Source organism: Gavia stellata, chromosome 6, assembly GCF_030936135.1.
Source record: "Gavia stellata isolate bGavSte3 chromosome 6, bGavSte3.hap2, whole genome shotgun sequence".
NCBI classification, from domain to species: domain Eukaryota; kingdom Metazoa; phylum Chordata; class Aves; order Gaviiformes; family Gaviidae; genus Gavia; species Gavia stellata.
The window spans coordinates 2,218,457-2,234,913 of record NC_082599.1 but is presented as its reverse complement, the minus strand read 5'-3'; positions in this window follow the sequence as shown (position 1 = coordinate 2,234,913).

The window sequence follows — 16,457 nt, the reverse complement described above, 5'->3', positions numbered from 1 at the left end:
TGGATTTGTCACCTTTTGAAGACAAAGTCACTGGGGTTTTGTCCATGAAAGGAAAACCTGGCCATTTGGCGAGACAGTATCTTGTAAATAAAATGCACTGTGCAGAGCTACACGATAACAACAACTAGAACCAGACTGCAACCTGGAGTGAGAATCAGGACTTTGGATAAGCATGGAAATGCACAGAGACGAAGATTTAAACTAACAGGAGGACAGGTTTCATTTAAAATTCGTTCTTCTTGAGAACCTTAAGGAGTTTGATAAATATTTACTAGCACTTATCTCCTCCTAAATAGGATTTGCCTGTGGGCAATTTTAGGGATTAAGTAAATTCTGGATGCTAAAACCCAAAGAATGGAGTTTTCTAAGTCATACCTCATGTGGTTTCTGAGAGGTGGCTTGGACACATGGGAGGAAGCTTTCCTTCCTTCTCAGATGGCCCTTTCTCTGGACTGCTGAAAGAAATACAAAGAATTGCATATCTCCCAGAAGATTTATTCACCTTTTTCTCTTTTCTGATGAAAGACATATAAATCAAGCTGTAGGAAGGTGTGTACAGAATAAAAAAAGCAGACTGCACCTGTGCTGCTGTAGGCAGTAGCTGTCCTCAGTTCATCATCCCTTCAGGAAAGGCAGAAGATGACAAGAGCCCACTGGGATGAAGGGGATGTGAAGATGCTCAGCGTGTTGCAGCAGAAACTCGGGGTCTCAGGGGAGCAGGGCTGAATGCATTCATGTCTTTGCTCTCTCCCTGAGCCGTTTTGAAACCAGGGATTTTTCTACACTTTTATGTGGCCGCTACTTCTCCCACCTCTTGGAAAATTTTGAAGATTAGTTTTATCAGTAGCCACTTTTCTCCTAGTGTGTTTTGTAAATATCTCAGCAGTTTACGCCTTAACCTTAACAGCCATGGGGTATTTAGCTAAAAAGCTAATTGGGGATAGTTTGCAAGCTATTGTGATGACTAAAGCTCTACCTGTTGTTTCTGTTGGACACACCATCTCTGAGTATATACACTGGCATGGCTTTGTCTGCTCCATGGGCCAAGGAGGGAGTTATCTCCAGTAGTTTATTCGGCTCAGGCCCCATGACTTAGATTTGTATTAATCCAGCCACTTTATATTTGCCCTGTGGTTTCAACACAGACAGAGAGCTGATCTATCACTGCAAAGACATTTCGCATTTGTCTCACCTTTCCTTTTCCCCCTCTCCTCTCCTACCCAACCCATCCTGGTAGAAAATGAACCCAGCAAAATGAAGAGCATGTTCTGGTGTGTTAATGAGGTCAGTCAGCTCATAAAAGGCCCCAAAAGCACCAGGGCTACTGAAAGGGTGGTATAAGACTTGAGGAGCAAGGATGGGAAAGATGTTCACAACCACAGAAATATTTACTGAGAGCATGAACGGTGACAGTTCACTGCCTCCAGGTATGATCTGCCATGCTAGAGGAGTACGGAGAGAAGTCAGGGTCAGAAATTCTGCCCCTATATGCAGACAAGTGGTTGGAGCCCTAAATCTCCATCCACTGCAATGATACCCAATGATGACTGTGAACATGTATGTTACAGGCATCTATGTTTAAGTCTGAATCTCTGTCCCACCCCTAATTTTTCAAAGGCTGCAGATGAGTGGGGATTGCAGCTTTCAGGCAGGAGGATAGGATCACTTTTCAATTCCCCCCTCAGCCTGAGAGGTCTTAGATGGCCAGGTTTATGGCTCAGGACAACTACTGGGCTCTATGTAAGACCAGGAAAAGGACTTTTATCCACTTTTTCAGCTGGACAAAAGGGAATACAAGAGTCAAACAGCCAGCTGGGGAGGAGGCAACCCTGCAGGAGCACAGGTCTGTAATCCAATCTGCATGTGTGTGTGTACATGCATGTGTAATGCCTGATGAGGTGTCAGTTCATATGAACACACCTCCGCTCAGGGAGCTGCAGAGACTCCTAGTGCCAGAGTTAATGAAAGCACATTGATTCCAACACACAGACACATGATGGGTGTCAATCATTGTATTTCTTCTGTTGTCTCCCTGTTTAATTGATTTCTTTCATAAGGAGTCACAAAGAAAAGAAAGGAAAAAAGATTTTTTTAAATGGCATTCAGGCCATACTCTTTGCCTGTGTGCACAGTTGTCACTCCCTGGGAACTGCACAAGGTTGCATGACCTCACTGTGTATTTGGGGGGGACTGAGTGGATGCTTACATCTTGTAAACTCCAGTTCACAGGTAAAGCAGCTGTAGGATGGGATCCAGCTGTGATTTGGGTAGGAAGGACTGCTTCCCTGCCCTGCAGCTGGAAATATGGTGTGGTGCTGTTAATTCTGCTGTTAAAGCTCTTTATGATGTATAGAATGAGGATGCTGACTCAGTCTGTACCTATTTGGTGAGAGGGAAGAGGAGCAGATCTATTCCTGATCCAAAAGCTTCAATGAAGAAAATCTGCCCCTTCACTTTGTCATTAAGCTCTCACTATCACAGAGTAAAATAGCACTTTCCTTAACCCCCTCTTCCCCAATACAACCACCGTCTCTCTCACACCAAAACCAAAAATAATACTGCATCTGGGACTGCTGGAGCCTTTGCAATTCATCTTAATTAATTACTGCCAAGATCAGACAGGAAATACATTAAAACTCATACATATTGGATCGCACCAGTTTGTGGTCATGTCTTACCGAAAAAAAGATGCTGTTAATTAAAAAAAAATGTTTCTTCTCTGAGAAGGACCAGCCCTGGGTCACCTGAGGGGATGTATCCACTGTTTCTAAGTTGTCAGAGTGACAGTGTATGGGTGGAATGAAGGGAATACATTACTGGGGGTTGCTGACTTTCAGGGAAACATCCCGCCTAACAAAACTTACCATAATGTCTGAAGTGGGCATGGAGGGAAGTAAATTTACAGGCACGGTCCAAAACTAGTGTGTGTTTTCCCCTAGCTTATATTAAAGTGGTCGGTGGAATCAGAAAGCCAGATCTCAGTGGGTGTAAAATAGCACTGCTGGAGTGGAGCACACTGACAAACAGCAGTTTGGGAGCTGCTTTTTACACCACCAGATGGAGAAATTGCATCAGAAAAAATTACATCCACAGCTGCTGAAGCTTTGGAGATATGCCAATTTCTCTGAAAACATAAGTGAGACAACAAATCCCAAAGGCCAAAAGCAGGATTTAAGACCCAAGGCTCAGACATCCAGGTAGTGATGACAGTAGGTGTGCTTTCATTAGATTAGCCTGACGGTGTGTGCATGGCAAGGGTGGTGTGGAGAAAACAAACTGCAATACCACAGAGCCAGGACAAGGAAGGACTTGCATGATCTCCTGCTCAACGTATTCCATAGCTTTCTACTAGAGGGGACCTTATTCTTCCTCTTTAATATGTGGAGACAGTTTTAAAAGTAGTTTCTGCCAGATATATTTTGTCTTATTTGTGTTAAATCAAGCCTGGCGTTGGTAACCTCTCTTCTTTGGCCCAAAGACGACTTTCATGGCATTGGTTTATCTACCTGAGCCATCATATCTTCTTCCAGTATTGTTCTTCCACTGGTTAACAGAGGTAAGAGTTCAGCTGACAGTAGCTTAATACCCCAAGGGCATCAGTGATGTAAGAGACATGAAGAATATAGTCATTGGCTTTGATGGATAAAACTTAAGTCAGCCTAGCTAGGTGTTCCCAGGGTGTTGCGGTAAGGTTCATAAGTCTGGATGAGCAGGTCAATAGGAGGAGATGGGAAGCTGAAGTTTTTTTAATTTAATTCCTGGTTCATTTGGGAAAATAGCCCATGGAAAAGTGTCCACATTATTGTCCTTTCCCTCCCTTTTTCTCATTGGTTTTGCTTTTAGTATTAATGAAAAGCAGTGAAAAACTAAGTATAGGTTCTGTGCCAGTCTTTCAGGAGATAGTACACACAAGGTGCATCTATTCCTAGAAGATTTCATTATATCTTTTCACCACTAAATTGCAGCTTTCTCCAAAGGATGAAATCCTCTGGCGTAATCACAGCTACCCCAGAGGCTCTCAAGGAAAAATATGGTCTTTTTTTAATCTCTCTTTGTGTACTTCTTTACACATTCGGTCTCTGAATAAGAACTGCTGCTTCTTATTGATCTCATAATATGGATCTAAATATTAGAAGTATCTTGGATCTGCCTTCTGAAAGTAAACTCTCCATGCCCAGCTCCCTTTTGAGATGTAGCAAGGAAGAAATCTGGACCACCTGCGCTGTCCTGATCAGCTGGTTAGACCCATGGAGAACGAATAAGATCTTCACTGGGACTGTGAGATTCCCCCTTCCACCAGGTGACATGTGGAGTCCCAAACCTGAGGTAGAGCTGTTAAAAACATGGGGTTTTCCTTCCAGTGGCCAAAAAAGAAAAGGATCAACCCCCAAATATTTCCAGGACTGGAGATGGAGCTTTTCGTCTGTAGGTCAGGTTGGTCATTATGTTACTGACATGGGTGGCAGTTTTCAAGGAGATAAGGTTTTGTAGGTTTAAAGAAAAGGGTCTTTTTCAGAAGTAAAGAGCTGCAGAAGTTCTCCTTTCCCTCTTTTTCTTTCCTTCTCTTTTTTTGGGAGGAGGGTGGGAGAGAAACTGGGGTCCTTTGAGCATGTTCCTGCAAATGCACCAGCCAGCTAAACACCCTCATGAAGTATAACTCCAAAACCCCTAAGGTGTCTTAGAGATGCATCAGACAATAATGGTGAGATAACTCTGGCTCTCTACTGTTCCTAATTTCATATGGCATTTTGCATGGCACTCCCCTCATTTCTACACATAGACCCGAAAGACTTTTATGGTGCTAATCTTTTCTGGCTAAACAAAATACATCTTCTTCGTTTGCCGAGTCCCTGATGTACTGAGTCCCTTAGTCTGGACTCCTGCAGACTGAGAAGCGTCACGCAGGGTAACTGGGGCACAAAAGGCAATCTGCTTAATGTCAGAAGCAAAAGATGGGACAATAGATGGGACCTGAGCACTGATCTTGTGAAACAGGGCTTTGTGTACATTTCCTTCTTAAGATGCTCCAGGGATTTGATCTAAAATAATAGTGGCGAAGCCTCCCTGAACTTCACTATCTTCTCTTACCATAAAACTGCCCGTCAAAACAAAGTTATTTGCAGGGAGGTCATAGGACACAATAGAAATTCTCCTATTCAAGACACAATAGAAATGCATGTTCACTTTCAAAATCTGCTGTTGAGAAACTAAAGAGGTGATACAATGCACTGGAGGAACTCCTTTTGCTTTGAGGATAGTGAAGGGAAACAGGAAGACAAGACATCAAGACTTTTGTAATTTGCCTTTCCTTGGGCTGTTACTCACAGCTCTCTTGAGTCTGTGTTCTGGGGAAGAGAAAGTCTTCTTTTACCTCAAGACTGGAAGAATCCTCCAGAAAATCTTCAGTCCATACTTGACCTGTTCTTTCTGCCTTTCCTGGGCATTTTTGTGCTACCACCCAGGACAAGAGGCTGGACTGCAGGGACCTTTGGCTGGTCTAACGCTGAAGGGATACTGGATTTTGCTGGCCTTTGGACAGATAGCCTATTCTTACGATCCTCCGTAGTGTGCCTTGCTTGCTGACTGGGGTCTGCAGCTATTTGGGGCCATCACTTCCAAGCACTTTGGTGGTTGGTCCTGCCTTGCTGTCTCTCAAATACTGAGACCCATTGTGGTGGTCTCTACCTGATACTATTTCTATCATTCAAAGACCTCTTGCCATCCCCTTGCACATGAACAGTCTGTTAGTGGCTGACCAAATGAGCTCTGGACTGTTTGTTCCTTGGTACAAGGAGGGATGGCTTTGAAACAAAACTCCCTGAAGCAGAAAGCCAGCTCTGTGCTTTGCAGCGGGGGTCTGTCCCTTGCTGTCTGTCCCTCCTACATAATGTAGTGCTGCTCTCCCTCCATCCCAGCCTCAAACGGCTCAGCTCTGAAACTCAGTCACATCTTTTTCTTTGCTCAAGAGATAGGAAGTAGCTTATGGGGGGCTTTCTCCATAGGCAATGCATTCAGAATACCAATTTAATGAGTTTATTTTACAGGCTTTCATATATTCCCTGGCTCCATGCTATCACACAGTAGTGTATCTTACTGATGCCAATGCTTCCATATGGGGATTATGATTTTTTAAAATTCATTTTAAACATCCCTGGAGACTTTATTAAGACTTCCTGTAAGAGGACAGGGAGTCTAATACAGAGGGAAAGAAACAGGAACTTCGATTTTCACTAGAACAGGGCTTGACTTTATAAATGAACCGTACTCATGCTCTCCCCCACCCTGTCCCCATCCCATTTCCCCCCTCCCCAGCCCATAAAACAGACCCTAGGATCAATGCCCCATGTGTATAGAAATAAAGACTAATCGTTTAATTTCTGTGGCTTTCTGTTTGATGAGTCGCTGAGCTGGGAGAGGGACAGAACTGCTGTGTAGGGCACAAGTCCCGTCCTGGCTGGAATGTGCTGTCAGCGGTGAGTTGTTGGGGACGGCAGATACGTGGACGAGTCAGGGGACACGTTCACTGAGGGTCACTTGTGTTCTGTGTTCCTGGTTATTAATGAAAGGGCTTAACACACATTTCCCCTTTTCATTTTCTCTCTTACTCAGAGAGGTGGAAAGCTGGGCTGGGCTGAGCTGACCCACTGGGTGGTGGCATGTGGTTGAGAAGGAGAGATACCAGGGAGATGCTGTCCATAGCCGTTGGGAAACCTCTCTCCTGGGGAGCACAGCCTACCAGGCAACAGCAAACACAACCTGAGGAGTACCAGCCCTTCAGCTCCATGAAGCACTTTCCAGGAGATGTGTGCTCCATGGGACCATCTTCACCCTGTGCAGGGAACAGGCATGGCTTTGGTTGCCCCAGACCTTTTTTGGGGCGTCAAAAACGACTCTTTTACATGCATGTTTGGAAATATAGCTGGGGTTTGTTGCTATCCATTACCACTCTGGAGACATAAGGTTGAGGGAAAGAGTCCAAAGGAATAATTGTTTAATGCTGTCTCTGTTGTGGTAAACACCAGAGCCTTACAAACCTTCTGCTGCCTGCCATCCATACTAGGCCTGGATCACAAGTTCTCCCGTGTCTCTAGATGCACATCCGGAGGTTCTTCTGAAATCCCATCTTCCCTGAGCAGGATCAGTTGCACGATGGATAAGCAAGCTTCAGGCTAGGTAGCCTCTGAGCTCCAAGGAGCAGGAAAGGAAGGAATAGACACAAGTCAGCATAGACACTGCAGAGACAGAAGCAAGCTGACCTCTTTGCCAGAATGGTCCTTATCAGCCCGTGTGGGGCTGTTTTAACAGCCAGCTGTGAGGAAATGAGCTGGATGGGGAGGCTGTGAATGCAGATTCCCAAAGGCAGATGTGGAGCATAGGAGTACAGCCTGCAAAAAAACCCCCTTCCAGAGAGGGTTGCCTGAACCAATAGGACCTGGGCCAGAACTTGCTTTAGGTACAAGCCATTGCCTGGGGCCCTATAATTTGGGGGGCCCAAAAGATGTAACTTATCCAGGCCTCTGTTCCTAACAGCAAAACAGCAGCTTGTGGTGGCTATGCTGGATTGTGCACCTGGAAACGCTGGGAGATGTCCACAGTGGACATGGCATGGGAAGTGGGTAGGACTTTGATTTCATGGGACTGGGGAGCTAGTGCATGGGTAAGGAGCATGGGACTGAGCCTGGTTTACTGAGGGAGGGTATGAGAGGGACAGGGAGGCAGAGCTCAGCACCCTGATTGCGTCAGGTTTAGGTTTGATGTGATCAAGGAGGGGAAATAAAGCTTTTTCATTTGGCTAAGCAGTTGTATTTGCTTTTTAGAGAATCATAGAATCATTTAGGTTGGAAAAGACCTTTAAGATCATCGAGTCCAACTGTTAACCTAACCCTGCCAAGTCCACCACTAAACCATGTCCCAAAGCACCACACCTACCTGTCTTTTAAATACCCCCAGGAATGGTGACTCAACCACTTCTCTGGGCAGCCTGTTCCAGTGTCTGACAACTCTCTCAGTGAAGAAATTTTTCCTAATATCCAATCTAAACATCTCTTGGTGCAACCTGAGGCCATTTCCACTTGTCTTATCACTTGTAACTTGGGAGAAGAGACGGACACGTGCCTCACTACAACCTCCTTTCAGGTAGTTGTAGAGAGTGATAAGGTCTTCCTCATAAGATGCATTCTCCAGACCCTTCACCAGCTTTGTTGCTCTTCTTTGGACATGCTCCAGCACCTCAATGTCTTTCTTATAGTGAGGAGCCCAGAATGGAACACGTTTGACAGTATCCATCTCTACATCTTGTTTGGGATCCTAGTTGTCTTAGCCTGGCTCCTTCCTGAGGTGTGTATAGTGGAGAAGGGACACCAGGTGAGACAGAGCTGTGCAGGAGCACGGTAAAAAAGAACCTCCCAGAGCTGGACAGCAATAGGAAAAAAGCTAGAAATTCAGAGCTAGACAATAGGGAAAAAGCTAGAAATTCAGAGCTAGAGGGGGCAGAGCTGCAGCTTCATCTTCAAAAGCAACAGTGTGCACTAGGCCAGACAGCTGGGAAAGGGCAAAAAAGTCAACTGATCCAAGGAAGGAGATAGTAAGCAGCCTGACATATATGCGGAAAAAATTTCCAGGAAAAAAAAAACCAAACAACTGACCCAGACATATGGTAATAGTAGAAGCATGGATGTACACATCCAACAGCTTGACTCTCCCAGACAACTATTATGGCCATAACATAATGAAGCGCGGTCCAATTTAGGATAGACACTTGTCAACTCTGGGCATAAATCCTGTTCTCATTGCACTCAGAAGATACACCTATGCTGGTAAAGAAATGAGCCAGCACCCCTTCCCCGGCCCAGAAGCCATCTGCCCCACCAGGGCGTACAGCCACATAGCTGAAATCTGAAACAGTCTGGTTGCATCCAAACTGCGCAGTTGGAAGGATTCCTGGCTTGCGATAATGCCTGAACAATACCCAGGAATTGTTTTGGAAAATATTAGTTAACCTGGGCCAAAACCATGCTAGAGACTGAGCTAAAAAATTAACAGCATAGGTGGTATTAGAACAATGTTTGGCCCATCTCCTGGTCTTGTTGAGTTGCTGATATAAAGATAGTGAATGCTAACAATTCCAGCAACTGCTGATGGAAGTTGTAGATGATGGCAGTCCCCACATAGATGGCATTGTCTCTTCTTTTGTGGGCTCATTAGGTATGTTGTTCCCTGATACTTTGGGACAAAACCTTTGCTTTTTGTACAGCGCTTTGCAAATCCACACCATTTCCCGCAGAGCAATGTAACATCAGTCCTGCCTTAGCTCTGTTAAGGTTCCCCACAACCTATCAGAGATACGCCCATGCTACAGATGTCTGCTTGCCAAGAATGAATCAACTGCCATGCTTTCCTCTCCTCCTTTTCCTTCCTTCAGAGAAGTATCCTGGGCTTAATTCCCAATTTTCACTCATTCGTGTGTCTAAGAGCTGCCCTGTGGGTGATTTCTGATGCCCATAAGATTGATCCTCACGGGCCATTGATGGCATCCTGAGACAAGCAACTGTAAAACAGAATCTCACGATAAAGAAGGGGATTCAATTTAATGTAAAATTTCCATCCAGATTTTTCTTCTAAACTGTTGGAAAAAAAAATATATATATATCTTCTCAACAGCAATACATTTTGGGTTTTTTGAGGGCAAATGGGAAGTTATTTCAGTGGAATGATTTGTCCACATCTGACTGGAAAGAAACCTATTAAGAGATTCTGAGACCTCGTGTCCTCTAGTTATTGGAAATAGTGACTCATGAATTTCCTTGATTGCCACTGAATTGTCATGTACCAGCTTTGGATATTAGAAAAATTGCCCATCTAAGGCATTTCTGTTGCTGTTCCTGCATTGAAAAGCTTTATTTGCACTTTCAGAGTACTATTAGCTTTGTTACAGAGGCAAGAAAAAGCTGTTGAGACTCTTCTTACTTTGATGTGAAAGAGATGGTGGAGACAGTGGGGCTTGAATAAACGGCTGTGTTTCCCATCCCTGCACACAGATCTCAGCAGAGTTTTTGGGCACCAGCCTCAGACACAATCCCCCCAGGCAACAAATCCATATAATTGCAGGGTATTCAGTGAAGATATGGGAAGTTGGCCTATATTTTGGTTTACTGACATTGAAGGGGCACGGTGCAATGCACAAGGAAGATCTGTAGAAATAGGACACTCAGAAACTGCTCTGCTGGGATATTTATCATGCCACTGAGATTAACCAGGTCCATTGCCTTGGGATTGCAAAGACTGCATTTCTAAGGTTTGGTTTTACACCTAACATTTGGGAGATGGTCAGCATGATGCAGAAGGTGGGCCACATTTCACTCTTCTCACTTCTAGAGATATGAAACAGTGAGGCAGGTTATAACCTGTTTCCAAGGAAATTAAATGTGGGTTGCATAATTGAGAGAAAAAGAGGTAAATTTACCAGAAATCATAACCAGGGGACTAGTGAATGGAGGACTTCGGATTGGTGGCACATCTGATTTAATACCCACCTATCACAGGTGGCTTTTATATACATTTCCAGGTTAATCTCGTTAAACAGGGCTACTTAGCGAAAAAAGATATATAAAACCACTGGATTTTCCATGAATGTATGTTCTTACATGATCCTGTCACATATGAAACCTAGATGTTAATTAAAGATGAAGCATTAGCTCAAGGACTGAATAGAAGCCAAGGCTTGGAACCATGCTGGAGTAAAAGGAGGCCTTTTCTCTCCTTTGGGGGTTCAGACCTGACTTAAAAGAAGAGCAATAATCTCTGAGACAACGGACTTGAGCATTTTAGCTGGTGCATGAGAGCTCCTGCATTTACCCAAGACAGTAAGTTCAACCCCAGGTTACTAGACCAAGGTCTCAGAAGATGAACTTCAGATTTTCTTCAAGCACCCACTGTCCCCCTGCTCCCTGTAAAAGTCTCAGTGTGACTTCATTGTCCAATGTAAGCTGTAACTGATGCCCTGCATTTCCCAAACAGCATTCTTTTTTTCAGTTAGGACCCTTGCAAGCAGGAAAATGATTTGGGGGACATATTCCTCATGGAAAAACCTCAAGGGGAAGCAGTTTCCTGTCCACAGAAAGGGCGTGAGTAAAAGCATCTGATCTGAGCCTTGCAGACAGCAATCATTCTCCTCTGTAGACTTGAAAAACTCAACCAAGCACGAGAACTGGCAAGAATAAAGAACATGCGACTTATGTAAGCACTGACCTGCTGTCTGCTGGGATTTTACCCATAAAATCAACTGTAAATTTACAATAGGATTTAGGCCTAATGACTTAGGCATCTAATGACTTAGACATTGAACGTGAACTTCTGAGAAAAAAAAGAAACTTTGAAAATTATTCTGTTTTCATTTCAGACTAACATGTTCATTCTGTGTGGGTTCAAAGGACCTTTTTAACAACACACGTATAAGAAAGCCACCTAGCCTGTATAATTTGAAAAATACCCACCAGTGGAAACGAGACCTCCAAAACACAGTTCTGGCAAAACAGCCATATCACATCTGATCCAATAATAGGGTTTAATTCTTTCAACAACTTCTTAGCTAGTTTGCCAAATCAGATTGTCCCACTGGCCAAAAAAATCTCAGAAGGCTGCCAAAACTTTTCAGACAAATTCCCCAAACTGAATATTTTATCCTGTTATGTACTGGAAAGAGACAAACAGAAAGAAGAGTCCATTTTATTCTACTTACTGAGCATATACTCAACAGTTCAATCTGAGGACTTTCAGAGAAGCATTTCAGTGGCACAGGAAGCTAATGGCGAAGAGGGACTAAAGAAGATTTGGAGAAAATTAAACCCCTGTTTTATTTGGTTCTTTTACTTCAGTTCAACTTAAACACACTTTTCCAAACACTGTTTCAACATTCACACATTTGTGAATAGGAAAGCAGTGGCTGAATGCAACCCCTTTGTTATAAAAGAGTGGAAAATACAGAAAATTATGGGCAAGGGTTTAATGAATGCTGAAACACAGAAAAAATTACTGTGAATATCTGAGAAGGTTGGTATGTCCTACACTCCATTTGGAGTCAGTGGTGAAGGTCAATGTGGTCCAGTCAGAGGTGAGGAGAGGCATCAGAGAAGTAGAAATAATGGCCTGTAAAGAAAAATGAAACAAAGTTTTACTGTAGAGAATGCCAAGGAAAAGCCTGGATAGTTTTCAAAAACCTCAAAGATCACTAACTAAATCAAAGAAATATTGTGTTTTCCTGGTCCAGTGAAGACAAAACAAATGAAAATGAACTTAATTACAGAAATAGACATTTAAGGCAGGTAGTAGAACAGACTCCAAATGATGAGACTAATGAAGTACTGAAATCTCCCTCATTTTAGGATTTTAAGAACAGGTTAGATGCAAATCATGGTTGGTTTAGGTGGAGTCGATTCAATATTGGGGCTGTGACATGGAACTAGACAATGTCTTGAGTAGAAAGGTGGTGGTTTTATGCACACAAGACGTGTCAAATTTCCAGTTCAAACTAGAAGTCATGAGACTTGTTTAAATAATTTTAAAAAATACGGTTTTGGGGATGCCCTTTTTTCCTAGGACTTTCTGCTTTCAGAGCTTCTTACTCCGTATTTCCAGGCCTTGTTCTTTGAATACAAAGAAAATAATAGAAAAACATATGGTTTAAAAATTGACTTGAAATCTACCAGTCATCTTCTTTGTGGAGAAAAATAACCTCTACTTTGTGCAAGTGATCTGTCCTTCCAAAATTTAAGTAGTTTTTAAAAGATCTGAAGCACAGTTAGAACAAGGTAGTGCCATGGTTAGAGGGTTAGCTGAAATCTTGGGATCAAGACCCTGTTCTGTCATATGCTTCATGCTTGGCCTTAAATAATTAATTTCTCCTCTCTGTGTTGTGACCACTGGCTCTGCAGTGGGGAAAGAAAGAGCTCTGCCTTGTTTCATGAGGCTATTTGTGAGGAACATCGCATTACAACTCAGGGATGCAGTCCTGTCGGCAAACAGAGCAGATAAACCTTCTGAAAGCTGGTTAAAACTAAAGGCGTGGTAACATTGATTCTGGCAGCTGGGCGTTTGTTTACACAGTGATTTCAGACAGCTTCCAGGCCAGCTTGGGAGCTGGGGAAAACTCACAGTGTAGACAAGACTTCATTGTCCTTTCTTTCCTAAAAGCAACTCACATTCTCCTGCTTCCCAGAAGTAATTTTGCCTTTATGGCCATAAATATTGTGTTCTTGCTGAATCATTTCCCAATCCACCATTTCCCATCACCACCTGTTAGAGGCTGGTTTAGGATGCCCCCATGTAGCCAAAGCTAAGAGCTCAAAAGATTCGAGTCAGAATTCAACAGTCTACCAGCCTGGCCTATAACCAAGAGGTATCTTCAAACACAGGAGTGTAAATGTACTTATGCACATATATCCTGTGTACCCGCTTTTTTTACATCTGTGTTTTGGACTCCCCCTGACAAGGGTAAGGGTCCTCCTTCCTGGACCAGCTTTTCCCAGGGTGTTCCCTAGGGAGACTGAAGGAGTCCTCGATCCTTTGAAAGCTCCCAGACAGGCTTCTTCAGAATCGCTGTTCCCTCCATGCCCATCCTTCACCCAACCCAGCTGCCTCATCACTCTACTCCCTCAACCATGGTCACTGCTCAAGCATGGTGTCATCCTTGAGGTAGCTGCAGAATATCTGAGGATGTAAGATGCTTCAAAGCAGGCTCTTGGCATGGTTGTACTGGCAGCCAATGAGCTCTAGAAGTTGTTCCTGTAGAGTCCTGAAGAGCTGTATTTGTTTTGAATGACATGCTTTGCTAAATAAGAAAACCTGAACCCAATCAGCTAGCCAAGAAAGTCACCCTTACTTTATAGAAACACTTGGAACTTCTAAAAGAATAAACCAAGAACTTCTCCCTCCTTCCAAACCGGTAATACCAAGGTTTTGTATACTATACTTATAAGTTAAAGAATATCAAGGAACTTGACCCAGTGCAAGAATTCTGCCATCCATATAGGCAATTTCTTTTGTCCCAGGCCAATGCCAGTTAGCATCTCTTCAGCAAATGCCTGGGCCTTTTTTGAGGTTTGCACAGGCCAAGGGCTGTTCCTAATATGTAGTGCATGAAGATATCCTGTTTCAGGTTGTCACAACCTAAATGTAGGAGTAGAAGAACTCAGCTGCGGGTTTGTGGGCTGCACTGTGCCAGTTGGCCTCAGGACCACTAGAAAGACCCTGACCCATTCTACTTATGAATTCAGATGTATCTATATGCAGAGTCAGGTTCATACCAAAGAATGTGAATGGAGAACATGGAAGTCTCCTGTCTTGGCTCACTCTCCAAGTTCCTTTTTGTTTTACAAGTGTAGATAAGACCCATGAAACCATTGGAGCGCTTCCAAGGGACAAGCCGGATCCAAAATTTATAGGCTCAGCATGATTTAGTGGTTCCCATTCTCTTAATATATGTAGAAGGTTTTATTTTATTGCTGTCAGACTTTTGTTCTTCCAAATTTATCATTGATATTAGACACACACAGAGCACAGTGATGAATGTTTTACAAATGTCAGAGACACTGTAGATGTCAGACATTAAATTCACTATCTTGGAAACAGATATTCTGAAGTCTACTACACAACAGAATCAAGGAGAAGGAAAGTTTTTTGCACAACCTTGAAAATCAAAGGCAAATGTAAAGCGGCAGTACTCTAACAGAGTTGAATAGTCACTGAATAAATCTCTTAAGACCTTTTAAGGAGATATTGCTTATTAAAGCAACATTGAAGGAAGATGCCAGCTGACTCAGGAAACTTTAGAAGATACCCTTTGCATGTATGCTTTGTGAAATTTTCTGACTCAAGGATAATATGCTGACAAAATAAAAATGATGAAATACAGTGTCACTTATTAGAGAATTTAACCTCAAGTGGAGATTGGCATCAAAGTGATTTAAAGCTGCTACCAATTCCAGTCCTTCTGCAGTGATGTCTATTTACCTCGCCTATCTGCTTTTCACTCTTTTTAATCTCCTGTATCTTCAGAGGTGGAGGGGTTTGGGCTTGTCATCGTTCTTAGGGTTTTTTCTTTTTCTCTTTTCTCTTTCAGCAGGGTTTTGCAAAAGGCATTTGACATTTCTTATCTGGGAAAACATACACAGGTTTCTCAGATGTGTGATTTCATACCAAGGCATACTATGGAGAGAGGCTAATGGGAAAAAAAGCAAGTAGGGGAGATCAGAGAAGAGGCCCAGGAAAGAGCAGTGTGTCATAAGGTACCTTTGAGTCTCCCATATGATCTGCCAACATCATGGGGATGCCTTGAACATCTCAGAACCTGTCAAATGGCACTACATGTTCAAGTGCAGTGAAATGAAGAGTCCTTGGTGATGATTCCTGTTGTTACCGCAGCCCATACTGAAGCACCAACCTAACATATTTTTAAACTATTTCTGATTAGGGGTATAGATAGGTTCTACAGTCCAAAATACTGAACAACATGGTATCTAATTTGTTTTGTGGCCCTACCCAACAGCACAAGGATACCATTCCTGCTCCAAGAACTGGAAATCATTTTCTGAGCATCCATGAGCAAGACTCTGTCCAAGCCACCTTCCCAGCAAATAGAAAAAAATAAGCTAAATCTCTCTTACATCAACACAGTTCCTACAGAACAGGTCAAGGACAAACCAGGATCATAAGTGTGAAAAAGTATGTAGGTATTGAACAGGAAGAAGGAAAAGTTACGTCTTTGCATGTAGAAGGGAAGAACAAGACTAGATCTAATCTATGCAACACCTCCTTAATGTTCAATTATTTTCAGCTCTGGGACATTTGAATGTGTCTTTTTCCTTGTTTATTCCCAGACTTGTCTGGTACTCATGTAAGCTTTCAGCGTCCACAGTGCCCTTTGATAGAAAATTATTACACAGGTTTACCACTCATTATGTCAAGAACCACTGTCTTTTATTTCAAAATTGATTCCTGTGGCCTTCATTTCTTGTCCTCTACTTCTTGTAGTGGAGAAGGCAGTGAAAATAGATACTTTTTCAAGCTGCTCAGGGTTTTTTAGACCCTTCTCAGTTGTTTCCTTGTCAGACTGACCATTTGGACAGTGTGAGATTATATATGCAGGCTTCAGGGTGGATTGGGTGCCAGCTCACCTCCTGCCTTGATAGGAAGCTGGCATACATGCACACAGCTGAAAGACACTTTGCACTCCTGGCTGATTTAAGAGCAATGTGGCTATGAGTCCATGCATGATCCAGATCAGATGGAAACTTCTGAGTGATCCAGCAGCACACAGACATGGTTTTAATGACTGTAAAACCATGGCTTGGGCTAAATTGGTTGCTTTTGCCCCAAGCAGACTGGGAAGCAGTTACACTCCACGGGCAGACTGCAAAGGTCGTCATGATATCCAGTGGGTGCAATGATGAGCGATTAGAAAC